Raw genomic sequence first — 26,368 nt, 5'->3', positions numbered from 1 at the left:
GAGTCCCTATACATAAGCAATAAAAACTAAATCTCTGACAATTCACTGAGTCCCCACCACAGACCTCCTGTGGCCCAGTATAGGATGGGAGTGGGCACCAGGGATTGAGGAAGGACCGCGTGAAGAAGGATGTTGCAAGCCGTGGCCAAAGAGAGCCAGATAGGCATGTGTAGAGGAGGAAAAATGATTTTCCCTCTACCCTTCTGAGTTCTTGGCTGAGACCTCATAATAAAAGACAGATTAACAAGAGAAAAACAGTTTAGTAGCATATATACCTCCTACATACATGGGAGATAACCAGACAAAAATGAGCAACTCGCTGAGGTGGCTTTGAAATTCAGATTTAAATACTACCTTAATAGGGAAAGGGGAGGGGAGATCTAGGCCTCTTAGGAGAGAGTAAATACTTTTTAGGAAAGATGCATGGGCCATTAGAAGAATAGATGGGAGGTATGATAGTTTGTGATGAAGTCTGTCTGGGAGTTGTCAACCTACAAAAACAGAAAGAGGCCAAATGTTTACCTGGAATCAAACAATTGCAATTTGGGGAGCAGAGATTCAGGCAGAAATACAGATAGTGTTCCAATTACAGGAGAGGGGCTTAGGGTTTTTATGGGAAAAAGAGAGGATGAGGTGAGCTATGTTAAAGAAGAATTCATTGGTGCTAGATGAGGGAAGGCTATATTTATACTTCATAGATTGGCTTGAGATTCAGTCATTAGGCAAAAGGCTAGACTTGTACTTCATTGATTGGTTAGCGATCCAGTCATCAGCAAGTCCAGCTCCATCCGTTCTTACAGACAGGATATTCTTATCCTTACTGACTTTTTGGAATGTGGGAGGTTTGGTCCAGTTTGGAAGATAAAGAAAACAAGACATGCAAGGCAATTCCTCTGAAATGGCTGCTCTGGCTCTATTTTAATATGGCTCCACTCATGTCGACATTCACAGAGTGGTGTTGACTTCTAGTCTTCTCTCCTTTGACAAGAGTCCCTCTTCCTGGTTGATGAAGCTTCCAGGGAGGGGATCTACGACAACTGAGTTCCTGTTGGAGGATCTGTCTTTTGGCAGATAAGGGGAGTTCAGAGAAAGCTTCTCTCTGCATTTGCTGTTTTTCAAGTGCCTATAGCTCAAAATAATCAATATACCAAAGTGGCATATTTTGGGGTGGCATGTCCTGAACTCCTACAGTTATATTTCACAGTGGCATGTCCTGTGATCCTTCACAGGAGATTGGATGATATTTGGACCTAGACCTGGTTTCCACTGTGTCATCCTCAGCTATTCTCTCCAAAACAGAACCCAGTGCTCTCAGGGGCTGGTGACAATCCATTTAGAAGGGAGAATGTCATCCTAATTTTTTGAGAGGCTCCTTCTCATACACACCCACCAGTTGGCAGCCCTGGACAGAATTAGAAGACAGATCCCTGGGATCCTTGATACTCTGCAGATGGCCCGTAGGACTGGCTTGGTGAGCAGAGGGAGACATGTAAGTTCACATCCATTCACTCACCAGCCATGCCCAGCCTAGCCAGTAGGTAGACCAGGCAGGACCAAGGCAGCTTAACGGCCAGCTGTCCTGGTGGACTTTTTACCATTTTTTTGTTGAAGTTATATGTAAAAGACACTTAGAAGACCCCTGGAAATTGCACATTGGGGTTAAAGGAGGAAGTGGTAGAGCAGATGCTGGGAGAACCCAAGAGGTTGTGCATAAATTACCCCGAAGGGCTATAAGGAAAGAAAGGTGAAGGCTATTTTCTATGTGTCCTGAGATCAACAGGAGGGAGCTAGAATTAAAAATCTCTGATAAGAGGGCTAAGATCAAAGATTTGTTTTCCAAATGGCTTCAGCAACATGACCCAGATAGGCTTAATCTATTTTGATTGCATTAAGCCACAAGGAGGACAAGAACTAAACCGTGATAATCATCTGCAGTCCCACATTGCTGCTGCATCTGTAACTGGTGAAGAGTTCCTTGCAGATGCAAGAGCTCAGCTTGGAGCAGTCATAAGTTTGGTTTCTCCTTGAGGGTCCCTTATAGTGAGTAGCATGTAGAAATAAGGGACAAATAAAGAAATCACCCATCTTCCTTTAAAAATTTTTTCAAAGGAATATATGATGTAAAAAATAATTCAGATAGGACCCAACAACATACAGTGGGAAGTAAGTGCCCCCTTCCTTGACCCTCTCCATTGCCCCCATCTCAGTTCTCAGACTCAGTCTTATTAATATTTATTTTATATCTGGGCATAAATATTTTATTCATACAGACATACATTCATATGTACATATAAATATATATGTATTTATTTACTTTTTGTCTTAATTGTATTAAAATATACTCCACATGCAGTTTCCAACTTGCTTTTTTCACTCAATAATAAAATCTGCAGAGATGTCTTTCCATATCAGCATCTACAAGTCCACCGTTTTCTCCCCAACAGCTATAGAGTATTCCACGGCATAGATGCACTGTAATTTATGCAACATGCCCTTATTGATGGACCTTTAGGTTAGTTCCAGATTTTGTTTTAATAAACAATTCAGCATAAAATATCCTTATACATGCAGTTTTGTGCACTCCTCTGAGCATATCTGTAAGCTAGGCTCCCCAAAATGGAATTTCTGGGTAAAATAGCATGGACATTTAAGATTGTGTTACAGATTCACAATTGCCCTCCCAAAGGGCAGTCCAAACTTATGTCACCAACAGATTATGAGAGTGTCTATTCCCACACTCCCTTACCCACAGTGAGTGTTATCAAACTTTTTAATTGTTGTAGGTTTTATAGGTGAGAAATGGTCACTCAATGTTATTTATTTTGAAATTTTTTGAGTAAGATTAAACAACTTTTTGTTTATCTTTCATTTGTATTTATTTTTTTGTGAATTGTCTGTTCCTGCCTTTTGTCCACTATTTCTTGGTTCATTCCTCTTTTAATTTTTGGTTTGTAAGAGTTATTTTTATGAAAAATAAATCAGAACTTTTTTGAAGAAGAAGAAGATTCTTGCCAATTTTCCTCTTCTTCTTTTTTCTCCCCAAAGCCCCAGTACATAGTTGTATATCCTAGTTGTAGGTCCTTCTAGTTCTTCCATGTGGGACGCTGCCTCAGTATGGCTTGATGAGCCGTGAGTAGGTCCATGCCCAGGATCCGAACTGGTGAACCCTGGGCCGCTGAAGTGGAATGCAAAAACTTAACTGCTGCGCCACTGGGCCGGCCCCCAGATTTTTATCTATATTATGCGTTGCAAATATTTCTCAGCTTGTGGTCCCCTTATATCTCTTATGATGTTCTTTTCTGAACAGAAATGTTGCTTAAATTTTATATTGTCTTATTTGTCAGTCTTTCAGTTATGGTTTCTAGGTTTCATGTCATGCTTGAAAAGGTCTTCCTACTCAAAAATTATTTTAAAAATGCTCCTGTGTTATCTTCTAGTATTGCTACAGTTTCATTTTTGTGTATTTAATTCTTTAATCCATCTGGAATTCATTTTGTTATAAGGCAGAAATTCTCTCACCTTCTTAAGAGCAACATTCATCTGCTCCTTCCAGTTAGGTACCAAGATTTGATTCATTTGCATAGTCAAAGACTCCTATCTGAAAATATCAACCAAGGGAATTAATGTAATTAAGCAGAATGAAGGTGGCTGCCAGTGGAAGTGATTTCCCTTTTGCCCATCAAACCCCAGATACATATATTTAAGCCATAAGTTTTAAAAAAGAAACAGCCAAAAGCCACAGTCAATTTTTAAATTTTCTTTTAATTGTGAAATTTTTGTTGTACATTATTGTTTGTCAGTCACCATATAAGTGCATCCCTCGACCCCTTCTGCCCAGCCCCCACCCCCCAGCCCCTGGGAACCACCAAACAGTTCTATCTGGCCATGTGTTGGTTTATCTTCACATATGAGTGAAATCATGCATTGTTTGTCTTTCTCTTTCTGGCTTATTTCACTTAACATAATACCCTCCAGGCTCATCTATGTTGTTGCAAATGGGACGATTTTGTCTTTTTTTATGGCTGAGCAGTATTCCATGGTCTGTATATACCACACCTTCTTTATCCAATCATCAGTCGAGGGACACTTGGGTTGCTTCCATGTCTTGGCTATAGTGAATAATGCTGCGATGAACATAGGGGTGCATAAGCCTCTTTGGATTGTTGATTTCAGGTTCATTGGGTAGATACCCAGTAGTGGGATAGCTGGATCATAAGGTATTTCTACTTTTAATTCTTTGAGGAATCTCCATACTGTTTTCCATAGAGGCTGCACCAGTTTGCATTCCCAACCAGCAGTGGATTCGGGTTCCCATTTCTCCACAGCCTCTCCAGCATTTGTTGTTTTTTGTCTTGGTGATTATAGGCATTCTAACGGGTGTAAGATGATATCTTAGTGTGGTTTTGATTTGCATTTCCCTGATGATTAGTGATATTGAGCACCTTTTCATGTGCCTATTGGCCATCTGTATATCTTCTTTGGAGAAGTGTCTGTTCATTTCTTCTGCCCATTTATTTTTTTGTGTGAGGAAGATCAGCCCTGTGCTAACATCTGCCAATCCTCCTCTTTTTTTTTTTTTTTTTTTGCTGAGGAAGACTGGCCCTGGGCTAACATCCATGCCCATCTTCCTCCACTTTATATGGGACGCCACCACAGCACGGCTTGCCAAGTGGTGCATCGGTGCGTGCCCAGGATCCAAATTGGTGAACCCCGGGCTGCTGCAGCAGAGCGCACACACTTAACTGCTTGCGCCACCAGGCTGGCCCCTCCTCTGCCCATTTTTTGATTGGGTTGTTTGTTTTTTTCTTATTCAGTTGTGTGAGTTCTTTATATATTACGGAGATTAATCCCTTGTCAGATATATCACTTGCAAATATTTTTTCCCAGCTGGTGGGTTCCCTATTCATTTGTTTCTTTTTTTATAATTTTATTTATTTATTTATTCCCCCAAAGCCCTAGTAGATAGTTGTATGTCATAGCTGCACCTCCTTCTAGTTGCTGTATGTGGGACGCGGCCTCAGCATGGCCGGAGAAGCGGTGCGTTGGTGCGCGCCCGGGATCCGAACCCGGGCCGCCAGCAGCGGAGCGCGCACACTCAACCGCCAAGCCACGGGGCCAGCCCTCCCTATTCATTTTGGTCCTGGTTTCATTTGCCTTATAGAAGCTCTTTAATCTGATGAAGTCCCACTTGTTTATTTTTTCTTTTGTTTCCCTTGTCTGAGTAAACATGGAATTCAAAAAGATCCCTTTACAGCAGATGGCGAGTAGTGTACTACCTATATTTTCCTCCAGGAGTTTTATAGTTTCAGGTCTCACCTTCAGGTTTTTGATCCATTTTGAGTTAATTTTTGTGTATGGTGAAAGAAGATGGTCTACTTTCATTCTTTTGCATGTGGCTGTCCAGTTTTCCCAGCACCATTTATTGAAGAGACTTTCCTTACTCCATTCTATGTCCTTAGCTCCTTTGTCAAAGATTAGCTGCTCGTAGATAAGAGGTTTTATTTCTGGACTTTCAATTCTGTTCCATTGATCTGTGTATCTGTTTTTGTACCAGTACCATGCTGTTTTAATTACTATCGCGTTGTAGTATGTTTTGAAGTCAGGGATTGTGATGCCTCCAGCCTTGTTCTTCTTATTCAGGATTGCTTTAGCTATATGGGGTCTTTTGTTGCCTCATATGAATGTTAGCATTTTTTTGTTCTATTTATGTTAAGAGTGTCCTTGAGATTCTGATTGGGATTGAACTGAATCTGTAGATTGCTTTAGGTAGTATGGACATTTTAACTATGTTTATTCTTCCAATCCAAGTGCATGGAATATTTTTCCATTTCTTTATGTCATCATTGATTTCACTCAGTAATGTCTTATAGTTTTCATTGTATAGGTCTTTCACTTCCTTGGTTAAATTTACTCCTAGATATTTTATTCTTTTTGTTGCAATTGTAAATGGGATTGTCTTCTTGAGTTCTCTTTCTGTTACTTCGTTGTTGGTATATATAAATGCAACTGATTTCTGTAAGTTGATTTTGTACCCTGCCACTTGGCTGTAGTTGTTGATTATTTCTAATAGTTTTCAAATGGATTCTTTCGGGTCTTCTATATATAAGATCATGTCATCTGCAAACAGCGAGAGTTTCACTTCTTCATTGCCTATTTGGATTCCTTTTATTCCTTTTTCTTGCCTAATTGCTCTGGCCAGAACCTCTAGTACTGTGTTGAATGAGAGTGGCAAGAGTGGGCACCTTTGTCTTGTCCCTGTTTTCAGAGGGATAGCTTTCAGTTTTTCCCCATTGAGTATGATGTTGGCTGTGGGTTTGTCATATATGGCCTTTATTATGTTAAGGTACTTTCCTTCTATACCCATTTTTTTGAGAGATTTTATCATAAATGGATGTTGGATCTTGTCAAAAGCCTTGTCTGCATCTACTGAGATGATCACATGGTTTTTATTTCTCGTTTTGTTAATGTGGTGTATCATATTGATTGATTTGAAGATGTTGAACCATCCCTGTGTCCCTGGTATAAATCCCACTTTGTCATGGTGTATGATCTTTTTCATGTATTGCTTTCTTAGGTTTGCCAATATTTTGTTGAGGATTTTTGCATCTATGTTCATCAGGGATATTGGTCTGTAGTTTTCCTTCTTAGTATTGTCTTTGCCTGGCTTTGGTATCAGGGTGATGTTGGCCTCATAGAATGTGTTGGGAAGTGTTCTATCTTCCTCTATTTTTTGGAATAGTTTGAGAAGGATAGGTGTTAAGTCTTCTTTGAATGTTTGGTAAAATTCTCCAGAGAATCCATCTGGTCCTAGACTTTTATATTTTGGGAGGTTTTTGATTACTGTTTCAATCTCTTTACTTGTGATTGGTCTATTCAGGTTCTCTATTTCTTCTTGATTCAGTTTTGGGAGGTTGTATGAGTCTAAGAATTTATCCATTTCTTCTAGATTGTCCAATTTGGTGGCATATAGTTTTTCATAGTATTCTCGTATAATCTTTTGTATTTCTGTGGTATCTGTTGTAATGTCTCCTTTCTCATTTCTAATTTTATTTGAGCCTTATCTCTTTTTTTTCTTGGTGAGTCTGGTTAAGGGTTTGTCAATTTTGTTTATCTTCTCAAAGAATCAGCTCTTTGTTTCATTGATCCTTTCTACTGTTTTTTTTTATTTCAATTTTGTTTATTTCTGCTCTGATTTTTATTATTTCCCTCCTTCTGCTGACTTTAGGCTTTCTTTGTTCTTCTTTTTCTAATTCTGTTAGGCGTAGTTTGAGGTTGTTTATTTGGGCTTTTTCTTGTTTGTTAAGGTGGGCCTGTATTGCTATGAGTTTCCTTCTCGGGACCGCTTTTGCTGCATCCCATATGAGTTGGTACAGTGTATTTTCATTTTCATTTGTCTCCAGATATGATTTGATTTCTCCTTTAATTTCATCAATGATCCATTGGTTGTTTAGTAGCATGTTGTTGAGTCTCCACAGCTTTGTCACTTTCCCAGTATTTTCCTTGTAGTTGATTTCTAGCTTCATGGCATTATGGTCAGAAAAGAAGCTTGTTATGATTTCAATCTTATTAAATTTATATAAGCATGTCTTGTTTCCCAACATAGGGTCTATTCTTGAGAATGTTCCATGCGCACTTGAGAAGAATGTGTAATCTGCTGTGTTTGGATAGAGTGATCTATATATATCTGTTAAGTCCATCTCATCAAGTTTTTCATTTAAGTCCATTATTTCCTTATTGATTTTCTGTCTGGATGCTCTGTCCATTGAGTGGGGTGTTAAGATCCCCTACTATTATCATGTTGTTGTTAATATCTCCTTTTAGGTTTGTTAATAGTTGCTTTATGTACCTTGGTGCTCCTGTATTGGGTGAGTATATATTTAAAAGTAATACGTCTTCTTGGTGGAGTGTTCCTTTTATCATTATATGTTGCCCCTCTTTGTCTCTCATTGCCTGTTTTATCTTGAAGTCAACTTTGTCTGATTTAAGTATGGCAACACCTGCTTTCTTTTGTTTGCCATTAGCTTGGAGTATTGTCTTCCATCCTTTCACTCTTGAGCCTGTGTTTGTCATTAGAGCTGAGATGTGTTTCCTGGAGGCAGCATATTGTTGGGTCTTGTTTTTTAATCCATCCCACCACTCTGTGTCTTTTGATTGGAGAGTTCAGGCCACTTACATTTAGGGTAATTATTGATATATGGGGGCTTGTTGTTATTTTATCGCTCTTTTTCCAGTTCTTTTGCATTTCTTTTGTTTCTCATCCTGTGTGTTTCGGACTACCAATTCAGTTTGGTAGTTTTGTATGGGGGTTCTCTTAGTTTTCTCTTTCTTTATCGCGTGTGATTCTGTCTGATTATTTCATTAGTGGTTACCATGAGGTTTGTATAAAAAATCTCGTGGATGCGATAGTCCATTTTTTGATGGCCTCTTATTCCCTTAGACTAAGTCAATTCGCTGCCTTTCCTTTTCCCCTTCTAAGTTATTGTTGTCACATCTTATTCCTTCTTGTGTTGTGAGTTCGTGTTTAACATGATGAGGTTATATTTATGCTTGGTGCTTACCTCTCCTTGATCTTTGGTTTTATAATTAAGTGTTTGCTAATCTATTTTGATAAAGGACTGCAATTTTTCTGGCTTTGATGATCTATTTTCCTCCTTGTTAAAAACTTTGCATCCCCTTTCTCTTTTTTTCCTCAGGGATGAGGGCCTTCTTGAGCACTTCTTGTAGTGGGGGTCTTGTGGCAATGAACTCCCTTAGCTTTTGTTTATCTGGGATAGTTATTATTTCTCCATCATATCTGAAGGGTATTTTCACTGGATAGAGTATTCTTGGCTGAAAGTTTTTGTCCTTCAGAATTTTGAATATATTGTTCCACTCTCTCCTAGACTGTAAAGTTTCTGTTGAGAAATCAGCTGAGAGCCTGATAGGAAATCCTTTGTATGTTATTTTTTTTTTTTTTATCTAGCTGCCCTTAATGTTTTTTCTTTGTCATTAAGTTTTGCCAGCTTTACTACTATATGCCTTGGAGAGGGTCTTTTCGTGTTGATACATTTAGGAGATCTATTTATTTCATGCACTGGTATTTTCAGCTCCTTCCCCAGGTTTGGGAAGTTCTCATCTATTATTTCTTTGAACAAGTTCTCTGCTCCTTTTTCCCTCTCTTCTCCTTCTGAAATACCTATAATCCTTATGTTAGATTTCCTAATTGAGTCGAATATTTCTCAGAGAGTTTCTTCATTTCTTTTTAGTCTTAGTTCTCTTTCCTCCTCCACCTGGAGCATTTCTGCATTGCTGTCCTCACTATTGCTAATTCTTTCCTCCATATTGTCAGCTCCGATGCTTAAGGTTCCAGATTTGTCTTTATCTCTTCTATCATGTTTTTCATCTCTAAGATTTCTGATTGGTTTATTTTTATAGTTTCAATCTCTTTTGTGAAGAAATTCCTGATTTCATTTAATTGTTTGTCTGTTTTCTTGTATTTCATTAAGCTTTTTTATGACGGCTATTTTGAATTCTCTGTCATTAAGGTTATACATTTCTGTGCCTTCCAGGTTGACTTCTGGGTGCTTGTCATTTTCCTTTTGGTCTGGAGATTTAATATATTTTTGCATAGTGCCTCTCGGTGTTGGCTTACTTTTCCTCATAGTGAAAATATATGGTTGCAGTTTCCTCTTGCTGCCACTGGGTGGGGGCCCAGGGCTGCGTATTCTGGCCCACCTCAATCCACGGCCACTCTCGTTGGCCCCTGGCTGATCTGAGGCATGGCTGAGTGGAGGATGCTGGGTGGGAAGCATGGGAACAGCTGAAGCTGGAGCCTGGGACCAGCTGGAGCTGGAGCACAGCTAAGCTGAAGCAGCTGGGGTTGGAGCACCACTGGGCTGAAGAAGCTGAAACTGGAGTGTGCTGGGCCGAAGAAGCTGGAACTGGAGTGTGCTGGGCCGAAGAAGGAGGAGCCAGAGTGCTGCTGGGCCAAAGAAGCTGGAAGTGGAGTGCAGTAGGCCGAAGTTGCTGGTGCCAAGTCAGCTGGAGCCTGACCACAGGCCAAGCCAAAGCAGCTGAAGTTGGGGGTGGGGGGGGGGGTCAAGCTGAAGGAGCTGGGGGCAGGGCATGGTCCAATCGAAGGAGCTGGGGCCGTGGCATGGTGGAGCCAGGGAAGCTGGTGCCGTGGCTTGGTCCAGCCAGAGCAGCTGGGGCTGGGGCGTGGTGGGGCCTGAGCTGCTGCTGCCTCTGGCGCAGGGATGCAGGCTCACCCCACTGCTGGTCGGGCCTGGGCACCAGGGGACTGCTGCCTGTGGGGGTGGGGCATGGTCACACTACCCCTGCTGGTGGGGCCTGGGTGCCACTGCCTCTGGGGACAGGGCTGAGCTGAAGCAGCACTGTGCTGAAGCACCATTCAGGTGGGCCGGGTGGGGTTGGGGTGCTTACTTTCGCCTCCCTGATCTCGGAGGTTTCTCACCTCACTGTTGTTCTCTGCTCTCCTGAGGGGCTAGCTTGTTGAAACTACCCTTGCAACAGTTCTGCTCCCTCCGTAGGGGGATCCCCACGGGCTGTGAGGGGTCTTAGAGAGTGCCATTCTTCACACAGTGAGCCGCCCCTCCCCCTCCTCTGAGAGCCACAGGGTCTCAGTCTCTGGGTCACAGTCCTTGGAGAAGGAAGCTCCTCTTACCTCCTTCCACTTACTCTGGGCATTCCAGCACCTCGGTCCTTGGGTGTATGGCTGCCTGGGTGCCTCAGATATCCCCTGCATTGTGTGAATAGCTTCTGTTGGAATATGAATGTCCTTTTTGTTGTGTCTTAGAGGGGGAGAGCTCAATGGGGGAAGCTCACTCTGCCATGATGCTGATGTCACTCCCCTCAATTTTTTTTACAAAGGCTTTTTTTAGGCTGTATAATGGTAAAAAGTCATGGTTCTTCTCTTCTTCCATTAGGCTGTAGGGGAGGGAAGAAATATTTTTCCCTCTACCTTCCTAGGTTCCCTGGCTGGAGCCCTGTAAACTAGACTGACAAAAGACAGATTAACAAGAAAAAAACAAATAGAAGTTTATTAACATGTGCATCATATGAACAGATGGGAGAACTCAGAGATGAGTCACTCAAAGGGGTGGTTAGGACTTGGGTTTATACAGCATCCTAACAAAAGAACAGTAAATTTTTAGACAAGTGACAAGACAAGGAAAAGGACTCTAAGCTTACTAGGGACATCAAATTGTGGGAAGGTAAATATATGGGGAAACTAATGGTAAATGAGGGCTAGTCTTAGCATGGTTTGTTATGTAGATTCCTCTGATGCTGTCTCTGGGCTGATAAGAATCTAGAGCTGTCTCCATGATTAACTTCTGCCCTTCCTGGTAGAGAGGGAAGGGAAGACACCCTTTACAAATTTATATCCTGCTTTTAGCCACATGCGGGAGGGCAGACAGCTTTTCTTGTACCTACTTCTTCTTAATTGCCTTCAGCTCAAAATAATCCTTATGCTAAAGTGGCATATTCTGGAGTGGCATATTCTGCTACCCTTCAAGCCCATGAATTATAAGAAGCTGGCAAATACCACTGCAGCTCCTGGATCCAAGGTAGAGTTCCATTTAATACCAATCAAGAAAACTGAGAGAACTGCATTTGATTGCAAGGTGAAAAAGAAAATCTCCTTCATTGAGAAATCTCACTTGGCATTGATGAACTAAGTCTCTCTCTCTCTCTTTCTTTTCCCTTTATAAACTATGTGATCAGAATGTACCGTAAGTGTTATACACTCAAACACCGTGTAGGAATAAGAAACTCTGCAATAAACACTCTGACTATCCTGGCAAGGGCATCCTTTCAAAACATGTATCGCCTGAGCAAAAGGAGCCCATGTTTTTTTCCATCAGCTCTCAGTAAAATAGATCAGGGTGGTGTGGTGCCATCTACACTTTTTTGCCAACCCCAGGGAGTCTGGAGGAATTGGGGGTACAGGCTCTGGTCACTGTATGGTGTAAGATCCAGGAAAACTAAGAAAACTGAAGTTGTATACCTAGTCCTAAAATTACAGTGATGTAAGAATGATTGAAACTAAAATTTTCTAAAGACTATCAATTCTCAAACAGAAAAGGGCCCCCCAAATGCTTGGTAGCCTGATTATCTTTCATATGACTGTGATTATCTCCATCTCCCATAGCTACAGTGTAAAATTAATAATGCCCTGTTTTTCTGGGGTCCAGAGCAAGCTTGCCAATTTCTGATGGATAAATGCTTTGAAAATTCAGAAGAGCCACATTGAAATACTAACCACTGCTTCTCTCACACACACATCCTGGAAATACAACACACTTCACAGTGACTAATAATATAGTGTCTCCGACCTAGGGGGTCAGAGCTCATGTTTGCATTCTCGGGAGCAGGAGCATGCAGCTGCTGGCCTTTTGCATGATGAGGACCTGGGCTTTGCCTGTTGAGTTCATAGCTCTCCCCAGCTTCTCTTATATGTTCTTTGAAAACAGTGGCCCAAGGGATCTTTCTGCTGATAATTTCTCTTCTCTGGTGATTGTTAATTTTGCTTCAAGTTTATATTCCAAAGGATTCACCCAATACTGTCCCACAGCACATCAAATACTTGATGTTTTATGTGCTTATAACTGCTATTTTAACATAAACATGGAGATGAGCCCCCAGGAAATGTGCAGGAAGGGGAAAAAATGTTTTAATTTGGCTGAAAAAATTAGGAGCAAGGGTTTATTTTCCTAAATGCTATCTCCTCTAAGATTACAAATTTAGAAACCAGATTTTAAACATAGAGTTGGATCTTTTCTTCACCTAAAGCAAATATTTGAGGAGTGCTCTCACGGTAGTCAGATTTGGGAGATTACTTGAGGGAACCATTTAGCTTGGAGCCTTGTGGTCACACTCTGCCTAGGACATGGCATATGTCACAGGTGATATGACATCATAAAAGAAGATCCTTTGAGGCGATGCTAGGAGGGGGCCTTGACAGGTGAGGCGCCAGAAGCAGAAAGGTGGAAGAAAATGGCATTGAGTGAGGAGAAGCAGGCTCTACCATGGACTGCTGTGTGACCTTGGCTCAGTCATTTCACTGCTCTGCTCATCTTCCTCATTCATAGAGCCAGGTGCTTAGACTACAGACTCCCCCCTTCTCTAGCCCTTTCTGCTTCTCATTTCTACAAAGCACTTTTCATAAGCAACATCTAAGTTGAGATTTAAGAAATTATTCTTTACATTTTACATGAGGAATTTACATGAGATTATTACTCACATTAGATGAGGAAACAGATTGAGACTGGTTAAATGATATATCAGCAAAGGGCAGTCTTCCCTCTGTGTGTCAGATACTGTACTAGGTACTAGGACTGTAAGTGTGGATGAGACCCAGACTGTCCTGAAAGCAAGGGAGAGGCTGGAGGGTTAAAGCATAATTGCAATGTGGTAGAGTAGGAGCAAAATGCTGGGAGAACACGGAGAAGAGAGCAACGAAGTGCCTGGTAGTGTGAGAGGGGGCTTCCCAGAAGAGAAATTTTGAAGTGGTTCTTTAAGGACACGTAGGAGTTTGGCAAATGGAGAAGAGAAAGAAGGGCATACAGGCAGAGGAATGAGCATGTGCAGAGGCCTGAAGGCCCAGTGTACTTGGTAGGCAGGTGTGGCTGGAGGGGAGTTGGGTTTATGGGAAGGACGCTGATGTTAGTGAGGTATGTGGAGGTATAATAATAAAGATACTTGGATGTTATCCTGTAGCTTTGTAACCAAGGTGATGATGGTTTGATTTCTGGGTAGAAGAAGGAACTGTTGTCAGTAAACAGACCAATCAGGAGGCTGATTCAAAAGTCTAGATGCCAAATTATAAGGGTATGACTTAAAATGATGACTATGAGTATGAGAAGGAGTGGTCAGACATAAGAGATACTTTGGATCAGAATCAATAGATCTTGGTAACTAATTGGCAAAGACAGAGATGACCCCAGGGTTTCTAGCTCAGGAGGCTGAGTGGATGGGGACTCTATTTCCTGAAACAGAAAGCAGATTAGGTTTGGTTGTTAGATGGAAGACCCACATGTTCAGTCTGGGGCATGCAGAGTTTGAAGTGTCTACGGAACTTACCAGTGTAGATGACCACTTGTCAGCTGATTATCCACATAAGCTCTTTAGAATTTAGTTGGAGTTGGAGGTAAAAACCTGGGAATCACCAGCAGAGGGGTCAGTAGAAGCTGTGGAGAGAAATGAAATCGTGTCAAAGCCCCAGTCTCCTTTTTTTATATTTACAAATAAGTCCTACTTCCAAGTGTTATTCAGTCATTCACTGAATAAATCAGCTTAAAGCAAAAAAGTGGAATCTGATTTTCCTGATTAGATTTGAACTTATTTAAATGCAACCACTTACTCCTCTTTTACCCATGTCTTCTGGGACTTTTAGAAAGTGACTGCAGTTGTCTATGCACAAGATAATGAGCCTTTGACAGACAGCTTTGGCTCCAAGATCATCTCTTAGAGCCCAATACACCCCCCTCACTGCTCCTAGATCAATCTTCTGGTAGCCACACACCAGCACTTACTTGCTCCTCAGCTTCCTATAAATAAAATTCTTGAATCAGAGTATACGTATTAAGTCATTTTATGCAACATTTATTAAGTCCTGTAATGTGGTACGCCCTGGGCTGGAATGTACAAATGAACAAAGTTGATTAGTTAAGTATGAAAATGTCAAAAACACAGAGAACACACAGACAGGGCTATTGGACCCTAAGAATAAAACGCAGTGAGGGCCCGAACATGAAACAGGGGTTCCCCAGGGATATCAGGAAAGACATCCTGGAGTTACCTTGGAGCTGGTTTTGAGAAGGAGTAAGGGTTCTTAGAGGAAGCAAAGAGGAGCGTCAGTCCAGGCTCGGGAACACAATGGACAGAGGCACCGAAGTGAAAAGAATGGAGTACGCTCCTTTGATCCGAGAAATCACAAATACTGATTTGCCTAACTTGGTTTTTAGTTTTTGTTTTATAATTAGCAAGGCTCTACATTTTTTTAATCACTACTTTGCCATCTAGTTATTAGCCCCTCTTAATCAATAGCGTTTTCAGCAATCACAAGCAAATTTTTAAAAATTACCTCTGTACATACTCTGTGCTGTAATTACTCTTCAACACGAGTCTCATGAACATTTACTATTCTGAATCCATAATCAGGTGAGTCATGACATAATCCTCTGGAAGGGTATGTTATCTGGTGATGCCAATTCTAATTTAGCATTTCTCTGAAATGTTTTCACAATATACAGTTAGTACAAATAGGATGCATAGGTCACATTTTCTCTGAACCACTTTTTGGATCTTCTTTTAATTTGATATTAAGAAAAACAAACAAAGTTATCAGATATCAAGACTGTAGCCCTGGCCAAGCCAGCACCAAGCGTGGATCCTCCTCTCCAACATTGAAATTTAAGGGTTCAGCAAACTTGGTCCAAGGGAAAACAGGCAGGTTTAAACACCATAATACACTCAAAATTTTTTCTGATTATACTGGTAATGCAGAATTAATGTAGAAAATGTATTTCTGTATAAGAAGAAAAGAAAAATCATCTGTAATCTCATCAAATGTTAACCTGTTAGGGAATTTCTTTCCAGTGTTTGCTATCCCAAGCATGCCACATATTGAGCTCTCACTTTCTCTCTGTACCTTAAATCTTGCTGGTATTAAAACTTACATGTTTCCCCAAGCCATTTCCACCCCTGCATTCTTTTTTTTATTTTTTTATTTTTTTATTTTTCCCCCAAAGCCCCAGTAGATAGTTGTATGTCATAGCTGCACATCCTTCTAGTTGCTGTATGTGGGACGCAGCCTCAGCATGGTCGGAGAAGCGGTGCGTCGGTGCGCGCCCAGGATCCGAACCCAGGCCGCCAGTAGCGGAGCGCGTGCACTTAACCGCTAAGCCACGGGGCCGGGCCCACCCCTGCATTCTTACCACCACTGCACTTGATCAGATGATTACAACAGCTCCCACCCTGGTACCACCTCCAGGCCACAACATTCCCCCACACCGAGGCTGTCCTCCACACAGGGCCTAAAGGATCCCACCGAGGTGCAAATCAGACCATGCCATTCTCCCACTTAAAAAGCTTTGGCGGCTCCCCACTGCCTATGGAATAAAGTGCAAGCTCCTTACCAGTGAATACAAAACCCTCCATGACCCAGCTCCTGTCTGCTTCTCCAGACTCATCTTCTGCCACCCTCTGCCTCTATTTGCATAGTTCCCTGTATATTTATATAGCATGTTTTTGTCAGTCTTTGCTTATGCTATGTCCCAGCTTGGAATGCCTTTCCTCCACCTCTTGTACTGGGTAGCTCTGATTTACCCTTCAAGATTCAGTTATGACTTCTTTCCTCCAGGGTAACTTCTCTGAATATCCAGACAGGGCTAAGACCTCATCTTTGAAGTCAATATCCCAAAGCACTGAGTACAGTCCCTTTATCAGTCAGTTATTGCAACAAACCACCCCAAAACTCAATAGTCTACATGTCAACATTTATTGTCATGTTCACAAGTCTGTGGGTCAGGGGAGGAGGCTGCTCTACATATCTCATTCTGGGGCCCAGTGTGGATAGGTGGTGGTAACATAGGGCCCATTCTTCTCTTGGCAGAAGTCAGAGCTCCCAGAAGGCCAAGGGAAAATACATGATGCTTCTTAAGACCTAGGTTTAGAGGACACACACTGTCACTTCATAGGCTAAAACAAGTCCCATGATCAGCCCAACATCAATGGAGAAGGAAGTATACTGGTCTCATGGAGATGGGGAAGGCGGGAGGAAATACTGCTAAACAATGAGCTAATCTAACATCATGCTCATATCATAGACAGTTATGCTTCTAGTTGCTCAGGCCAAAAACCTCAGAGTCATCCTTATCTCCTCCTCTCCTTTTTTTTCTCTCTTCATATGCAATTCATCAAATCCTCTTGGCTCTATCTTTCAAAGACATCTAGAATTCTACACTTCTCCCCCTCTTGACCATTTATCTTTCTGGTCCAGACTACCTTCATATCCCCCCTGGGTAAGTACAAGAGCCTCTTAATTGGTCTTAATGCTTCTGCTCTTGCACCTTACCATTTATCCCCTCCCAGCAGCCATGGGTTTATTTGGAAGAAAATATTTTCCCAGGAATTACTATGAGACTGGATGTAAACAGGTCTGATTTACACAAAAAGAAGAGATCCTCATCACACTTCCCTGCAGGACCTTCACTGTCTATCTTTCTCTCTGGTCTCTCAGCTCCATGAGGGCAGTGACCATGCCTGCCTTGCTCTTCATTGTTATCTCCAGGACCCTAGCACAGTGCTCAGCACGTGGTAGATCTCTAGTCATTTTTTGTTTATTAGAGGAATAAAAGAATGAATACATGAGTACTTCCATGAGCCAATCCACAGACCAAAGTGGCTTAAGTGTGCTTGTGGATGAAAGCTTTCGAAGGATCCAGGAATAAAGAGTTGATTCTGCAGCTATATTGTATGCTTCAGTGCCAACAGGGCAAACAGACTCAAAAAATAAGCTTGCTAAAACACGGTGAACAATAGTCACTGTGCTGCCACCTTTGGAATTCAGCTGGCATAAGCACGGCTGCCTCATCCTGCCATGCTCTGTTTCTCTGTATATTTAAGGAATGAGCTACAAGGTCCCCCAGCCACTGCAGTGGGGAAACTCTGCAAACCCTCTGCTTCCCACCAATTCCCATAACTTTTTACTGTGAAGACTAGATGGGGCAGGGGGATCCGTTACAGAATAGAGGTGAATGACCTCCTGCTGAGAGTCATAATACCAGAAAGGATGTCAGGGAGTAGACAGACTAGCACTTTGATAAGAGGCTTAGGGCCTTGGGAGCAATAGGAACAGCCCGTCCCATTAAGGATGACTTCCACCCTGACTTCTGATTGCCAGCACACCTGCTAGTAACTTATAGTCTGGGGCAAACTCAGAGACCTGAGTTCAGCTAGTCTCACCTCCCTGGCCTTCCCCTAGGTGTGGACACACAAGGTATTGCCTTACTTGGTTTCAGCACCTTTGCATCTTACCAATAGGCCTTCATCTCTCTCTTCCTCTTCACCAGGAAGGACTTTGAACCTGCCCCTTCAGGGTGGTGCTCAGGGATTTAGGGCAAATGCCAAGGCAGTTGGTATTTTTCTCAGATGAGCACTTCCCAGCATTAGCCTTATGGAATGTGTAGTCAGCCATACCCAAGTTCAAATCCCAGCTGCTGCTGAAGTCTCTGGGCCTCAGTTTCCCTATCTATAAAAGAGGAATGATGATAGTATCTCCTTCCTACGTTTGTCATGAGAATTCAATGAGCTAAATATGTAAAGCACTCAGCCTGGGGCCTGGCACATAGTAAACATTCAATAAATGATAACTAATAGTATTAAAAACTGTAACAGTCATATGTTTTAATATTGTCTCCTATTCTAGTGGGTACAGAGACTGACCAACCATGCTTAGGCCAATTCCTTGTGAGGGCAGGACAGGAAGGCAGGAAAAAGGTGGGGCTGCTTCTATATAAGTGAACCATGGGGCTTCCTGAGGGTCCCTCTTTCTCTTTTGACTCACACATCCTGTCTGGTTTCTTGAGCCACAGCTTGCAGCAATCACCCTGCCATGGAGCACTGACCTATGGCTGATAGAGCAATGTGTGGGAGAGAGAGAGGGAGAAGGAGAGAGAGATGGCGAGAGAGAGAGAGAGAGAGAGAGAGAGAGAGAGAGAGGCAGAGAGAGAGAGAACAGAGAGCATGTAGAGGGAAGAGAGCCCTGGAGCCTCCCAGGGAGGCCATGTGGCTGTGAAGTGTGGGGATGGGGCAAGGCTCCCACAGGCAGACCTGCCTTCCAGTTTCCATTCCCCGTGGTTCCAGCAGAAAAAGCAGAAAGCTGAGGAGAGGGCCGGCCCCGTGGTTTAGCGGTGAAGTGCGTGCACTCCGCTACTGGCGGCCCGGGTTCAGATCCCGGGCGTGCACTGACGTACTGCTTCTCCAGCCATGCTGAGGCCGCGTCCTACCTATAGCAACTAGAAGGATGTGCAACTATGACATACAATTATCTACTGGGACTTTGGGGCGAAAATAAAAGGGGGGAGGAGGATTGGCAACAGATGTTAGCTCAGAGCTGGTCTTCCTCAGCAAAAAGAGGAGGATTAGCATGGATGTTAGCTCAGGGCTGATCTTCCTCACAAAAAAAAAAAAAAAAGCTGAGGAGAGGCTCTTCTGGGAGCTCAGTGAGAAAGAACCAAGCAGCATCTTTAATCTGGATAAAGATGTACAGAGTGTACATGAATTCCTCTCTGATACATAAGCACATTCGTGTTTATTTAATTATGAGAAGTTATGTAAAACATTGGATAATGTGCATAACCTACGCACATAACCATGCAGTAGTTAAAGTAGCTGATATCCACCAGTCCCCAGGTCGGTGCATGTTCTCTCCCCTCTGGGACTCTGCACTTACCAATCCCTCTTCCCGGAATGTCCATTGTCTGTTACGTCTTCTCTCCACACCTGCTTCACCCCTGCTAGCTTTACTCATCCCCAGGTCTCAGTTTATACTCTGCCTTCTCTTGGAAGACCCCCATATCTGTAGCTAGGTGGCATCTTATGTCACCCTGTGGTCCTTACCTGGTTACTTGTCATTCTCTGTAGCAAAACCCTGAGTTCCTCAAGGGCAAGGGCTGTGTTTTATTTAGGTCTGTACCCCCAGTGCCTGGCACACAGTGGGTGCTCAAATATACTTGCTGAATTCGTGAATAAAATACTTGAGTTGCTCGTCTGTTTCCTTGAACGACAGCCTCTATCCTCCTTAGGCAAGCCTCTGAATCCATCAGAGGAGACTTGTTATAAAATCAAGAAGCAGAGCAATACATTACCTCTGGGACTTCACAATGTCATGGTGATGGGTTAAGGAGCCCCTCACAATGTCAGTAGCTGCCAATTAAGTCAACCAAAATCAGGCTGGAAACCAAAGTATCAACAGAGGCACTGTCAACACTGCCTGGCCAAGAAAGACAGTACAGTCATCTGCAGATTCAGGTTAGGCACCCAGGGGTCTGCACCTGCACTGTGAATTATCAAGGACTCTGCTCCAACTCCAGGTTCCTAGCTTCTGTCCTGCTGCTTGCACCTTCCACCTAAGGACTCACACAGCATGAAACTGTGGAATCAAATCCAACAAGGGGTATTTCAGCTTTGTTAGAAAAGGCACTTGAAGATCAACAGCCAAAAGAGACAAATTACCCATGTTTATACTCTGCTAACCTACAAGCCACAAGTATCATAATATTGGCTAACACTTGTCACATATTGTGTTAAGCAACTTACATAGATTATTTTATTTAGTTTACTCCTTGCAACAACCCTATATAGTAAACAGCATTATAATCCCCATTATACAGATTACACTAGAACACACAGAGAGATTAAGTTATACACTCAAAATCACGCAGCCAGTAAGCAACAGAGCTGGGATTTGAACCCAGGCACTCTGAGTCGAGAGCCCAAGCACTAATCACCCAGTTATCCTTCTCACACAGACTGATCAGGACTGTGCCAAAAAATTCTATCACCAATGGCTCACATACAATCATCTTTCCCAAATCCTGAAACATTTAGGACACAGAGATCCCTTTGGGAAATGCGGGAGTAAGTGTGAGATGAATAAAGGAAGGCTTCCTGCAGAGAACAAATAATAAACTCAAGGAGGCAGTGGGTGACCAGTGGCAGTTAGAGTCAGGCCTTTGAAAGGGTCACTGAAACATGGAGCCAGCCCTACCCCACACCACCCTAGGGGCAGAACCCTGGATTCTGAGGACTTAGGGGCTGTCTAAATCCCCCTGGGAAACCCAAGGCAAAAAATACTGGCTATCTGACTCATATACTGGACTTGAACCACCTTCCTTGGATCTGTGTTCCTAAATGGAGATTAAGTGCTGAAAGATATTTGCCTTTTATGATCTTTTGGAGCATGGGCTTATTCATATGGTGAAGGTTAATGAAACAATTAAGTGTACGCATGAAAGCTAAAACATGGATTGAAGCTTTTCAATTTTCATGTGCAATAATGAGCACCAGGCTCAGGTTCTTACCCAGCATTTCACATCCATTAATTATTTCAGTGATTCCAGTTACAACTAATAAGGATTCAGCCATGTGTGTTAAATCTTAACGTTTAGCTTTCTGATCCATCGGCCAAGTGGGAGGAAGGGCAGAAGGGAGTGCTGGACGGTGGATGTGGCTTTGAAGTCCTTTCTTAGCTAAAAGGTACTGAGGACTGAGCATGACCTGTGTGCCCAGAACTGTGCCATGTGCTTCACCTGCCTTGCCTCCTTGAATCCTTACAATATAATTTAAGGAAGCATTTTAATCTCTCTTTATGTCACTGCTTTATGTTTAGTTGTGTAAGAAACCACCAACTTTGTATTTAAAGTAGGCTTCTTGTAAACAACATATACTTGGGTCTAAAAACAAGATTTTTTTTAACCATCTTTCCACTCTCCTTTTCCCCTGGAAGTCCTGTCTCCCTTCAAACCAGCCTCAATTCCATGGACTCTCATTATAATCTCCCTCACATACACCTGAATTCCTCTTGCCCTCTCTTGATTTGTTGTATTCTTTGGCAAAAATACTGGTAAAATCTAATTCTCTACCTACTCCATGCCAGCACCCAGGGAGGTGAATGTGATTAGAAAAAAATCAACCACACTAGCTGATTTCATTTTAAATTTATGACCATTAACCTCAAATGGGCTCTTATTGTTCTCCAGCAATCATATCCTATCTCCCTAATTCAGTCACTCTTAAATTCTCCTAAAAACTATTTCTGACCTCTTCTCCTCAAACTTCCATCACCTCTTCCCCAATTCTTACTCTCAGCTGATAATTTTTCTTCCTATTTCACTGGAAAAAAAAATGAAAGCAATAGAAAGAAAATATCTAGATTCCCATCACCAATGCATCTACCTACTAGCATCCTCACCCCCATACTTGACCTTCCCTCCTACTATAAATAAACCATATGTGATTCTGTCTAAATTCATTCCTCCACTTATACACTACATCCAATCTTCTGTCATATACGCTACTGAACTACTGGATTAATATAACAATCTACTAATATCATATACAATGATCAGTATAATTATTACTGGAAAATTCCCATCAACATACGAAATATTATGGTTTCTCCCATCAAGAGAAGGAAGGAAGGAGGAAAGGGAGGGAGGGCGGGATGAAGGAAGGAAAGGAGGGAGGAAGGGAGCAGGAAGAAATCTTCTCTTGACCCTACTTCTCACATCAGCTACTTATCCATTTTTCTGCCCTCCTTTGCAATAAAACTCCCCAAAGGAGCTGTCTATATTAGTGACTCCAATTCTTCTCTCTTCTCATTCTTTAATCCTCATAAGTCATGTCTTCCACTTTCCCAAAACTGCTCCCATCAAGGTGACCAATGACCTCTAAGTTGCTAAATCCAATGGTCAATTCTTAGTCCTCCTTGTATTTGGGAATAATACTACTATCAGCTTTATAGGGTAATTGTGACCATTTAATGAAATACTAAAATGTTTAGAACACTTTTATTGTAAAGTCTTATTGTAATCATTTCTTAAACTCAGCCTACGTGTCAAAAACAGAAGACCTCCTAGGTTTACAGCATGCACACATATGTTGACTTATCTCCATGTGTATTTCAGTTGAAGCTTTCAATAAATATTCCTTCCCCATTACTGGGTCTCTGAAGGGAGGAGGTGGGGAGTAGATGTGAGGCCCACACTCTTTTTTAATCTAATTTCTAAGGTCTCCATTGAGGAATGAGTGTTAATTATCCTGTATCGTGTGGGTGTCTCCACAGAATCTGTCTGAGAAATTCATTTAACTTTTGACCGATCAGAGTAATGAGCTTCTCTCTCTCTTCTAAGTTTGTCAGGAGCTTTGAAAAAGTTTGATAGTTGGAGTCTTTAACCAAAGTCAAGCAAACTAATAATTTCCTGAAATTGGTATTGTCAAAACAATAGCTCCAGCACCAAAAATTCAAGGTATCGACATATCATGTTAGACGGTTTTGATTTGTCCTTTGTGTTGGAGCCAGAGATTCATCTCAATAATAAATGAGTGTGAAATTTATGGACCAAAAGGAAAGGGAAGAAATTCTGGACCAGTTGAAAATCAAAAAATCTCTGTTAACATCTATGTTGAGCAGAGCCCAAGAAATAAATGTTGGATGAACATTCTAAAAACTGTTCAATATATTGAATAAATAAAAAGCTCTAAGCAGTAATTTTGGGTTCAAAGCTAGCAAAAATTTGTTGCCAACATTTTGTTCTTAGAAATAATACTTCGTAAATCTTCAAACCAATGTAAAAGCATCTTACTGACCATTTTATCAGTTATATTAATAAATGCATCTAAGCTAAGTGTTCATTCAAGAGTAAACAATCCATATTTGCAGACAACATGCTTTTCTATGTAGAAAATTCCAAGGAGTCTACAAAGCAACAATAAGTGAGTTTAGCAAAGTTTAGCCAGGTCACAGGATATAAAGTCAACAAACAAAAATCAATCATATTTCTCTATACAGTACAATTAGAAACCAAAAATTTTAAAAAATATTTCCAATAGCTAAAAAAATGAAATACTTAGATATGTCTTACAAAACATATGTAGAATATATATGCTGAAAGCTATAAAACACCAATGAATTAAATCAAAGAAGACCTCAATAATGGAGAGCTATACCATGTTCATGGTTTGGAAGACTCAACACAGTTAAGATGTCAGTTCTCTCCAAACTGATCTATAGTCTTAAGATAATTCCAATAAAAATCCCAGCAGAATTTCTTGTAGATATGAATAACCTTATTCATAAATATATATATATGAAAAGGAAAGAAATGAGAAAAGCAAATATAATTTGCAAAAGAATGGCAAAGTTGGAGGACTCAAAGTACCTCATTTTAAGACTTAATATAAAGCAACAAAAATAAAGATAGTGAGTACTGGTGAAATAATAGATATATAGATCAAGGAAACAGAATAGAGAGCACAGAAATATGGTCAAGAGCAACTCAATGGAGAAAAAATAATCTTTTCAATGAATGAGGCTGGAACAAATAAACATCCATGTACAATAAAAGGAACCCTGACCTATACTTTATACTTTATTTAAGTTAACACAAAATGGTTCATAGACCTAAATATAAAACCTAAACTACAAAATGTCTAGAGGAAAACATAGAACACATCTGTGACCTTGTGCTAAGAAAAGATGTCTTAGCTATGATACAAAAGCATAATCATAAAAGAAAAAATGGTAAATTGACATCACCAAAATTTAAAATTTCTATTCTTTGAAAGATACTGTTAAGAGAATGAAAAGATAAGCCATAGACTGAAAGAAAATATTTAGAAACCCTATTTCTTATAAAGGAATTATATTCAGAATATATATAAGAACTCTCAAAACAATAATAAGAAAATAAACTCAATTTAAAAAAAAATGGACAAAGGATTTGAACAGACACTTCATCGAAAATATACAATGATGGCAAATAAGCACATAAAAAGATGCTCAACATCATTAGCCATTAGGGGATGCAAATTAAAGCCATAATGAGGGCCGGCCTGGTAGCACAGTGGTTAAGTTAGTGCTCTGCTTTGGTAGCCCAGGATTTGCAGGTTCGGATCCTGGGCAGGGACCTATGCATCGCTCATCAAGCCATGCTGTGGCTGCGTCCCACATACAAAATAGAGGAATATTGGCACAGATGTTAGCTCAGGGCCAATCTTCCTCACCAAAAAAACAAAACAACAACAACAACAAATAAATAATGAGATACCACTACACAGACAATAAATTGACCATACCAAGTGCTGGTGAGAATATAGAGCAGCCAGAACTCTCATAGTTTGGTGGTGATAATGTAAAATGGTACAATCATTCTAGAAAGAGATTGGCAATCTCTCACAAAGTTAAACATACACTTACCATACACTCAGCAATTCTACTCCTAGATATTTACCCTCAAGAACTAAAAACTTATCTTCACACAAGAACTTGTACATGAGTGTTTACAGAAGCTTTATTCATAATTGCCAAAAACTGGGAACAACCAAATGTCCTTCAATGAGTGAATGTATAAACAAACTGATATGTGTATGCAGTGGCTGTGAAATAAAAAGAAACGAACTATTGATACACACAACAACATGGATGAATCTCAAAGACATTATACTGAGTGAAAGAAGCCAGTCTTGAAGGCAATATACTATATGTTCCATTTATATGACATTCTGGAAAGGGCAAAACTCTAGGGCCTCTTCATTCCATGCTCAGCACAGTCACAGCTCATAGTCCCAAGAAGCATTGCAGCATGTAGTAGCTTCAAAGCATTGAATCTGGACAAACTGACTAGTGTGCTTAGTCTTCATCCATTCACCAGTCCCCTCAAGCTAAGAATGGCTCCACTTTGTTACTTTCTTTAAGAACAGACTTCAGTATGCCTTCACAGGAGATTAAGTAAAGAAGATCTGCATATAGCAGTTCACTGACATGGATGGCAAGGTCGACAGTGATATAACCTACATTGCTGGTTTTATGAATGTCATCAGCATTGCTAAGACTAGAGGGAACTTCCATCTGACTATGACACCAAGAGTCACTTTGCTATTTATCTTATTACTCCTGAAGAGGCCGAATGTAAGTTGTGCAAAATGAGGAAGATTTTTGTGGGCACAAAAGAAATCCCTCATCTGGTAAGCCATGATGCTCACACTATCCACTACCTTGATCTTATCATTCAGATTGATTTGGGGACTAGCAAGATTACTGATGTAATCAAGTTCAACACCGTAACCTGTGCATGTGACTGGAGGTCCTAAGTTGGGAAGGATTGGTGTGATCACCAGAGATGAAGAGAAGTGAACAGAGTCTGAGTATATTTTTGATATATAGATTAGATTTGGAGTGAGAGAGAGAGAATCAAGGATTTCTCCGGTATTTAGTGTTCTCCTACTCTGGGGCCAGTCTTGTTCCCACTCCATTTAATTAAAAACTACAAAGAGCAAGAGGTCAAAAGTTTGAAATGAGTGGTCAAAATGAGGTGGTAACAATAATAAAAATTGCCATTTACAGGCTTTGTTTTTATTACTAATTTTTATTTATTTTGTTATTTGTGTTATTTATTGTTAACTATACTAAGCATTTTACATTGTTTTGGTATTCATTCTCCCAATGATTATACGATGTGTATATTATTACTGATTAAAAACGGAGATGCAGAGGAGTTAAATGGCTTGCTCTATTTCCCACAACTGGCAAGTAGTAAAATAGGAGTTCAACTCCAGATCCCTCTGACTTCAGAACCTGTGCACT

The 26,368-nt window shown here is 41.1% G+C and overlaps 1 protein-coding gene and 1 pseudogene across 1 annotated transcript in view; both read left to right on the top strand.

Annotated features, from left to right (window-relative positions):
• Nucleotides 1-26,368, top strand: part of TRPC7 (transient receptor potential cation channel subfamily C member 7) — a 195,599-nt gene that overhangs the window by 76,639 nt on the left and 92,592 nt on the right. The gene's annotated exons all lie outside the window — the stretch shown is intronic.
• On the top strand, nucleotides 1,855-25,918 carry LOC131409948 (small ribosomal subunit protein eS4-like; annotated as a pseudogene).

Source organism: Diceros bicornis, chromosome 1 (genome assembly GCF_020826845.1).
Source record: "Diceros bicornis minor isolate mBicDic1 chromosome 1, mDicBic1.mat.cur, whole genome shotgun sequence".
NCBI classification, from domain to species: domain Eukaryota; kingdom Metazoa; phylum Chordata; class Mammalia; order Perissodactyla; family Rhinocerotidae; genus Diceros; species Diceros bicornis.
The sequence above is the reverse complement of the archived record's forward strand: the minus strand, read 5'-3'. Positions and strand labels throughout refer to the sequence as shown.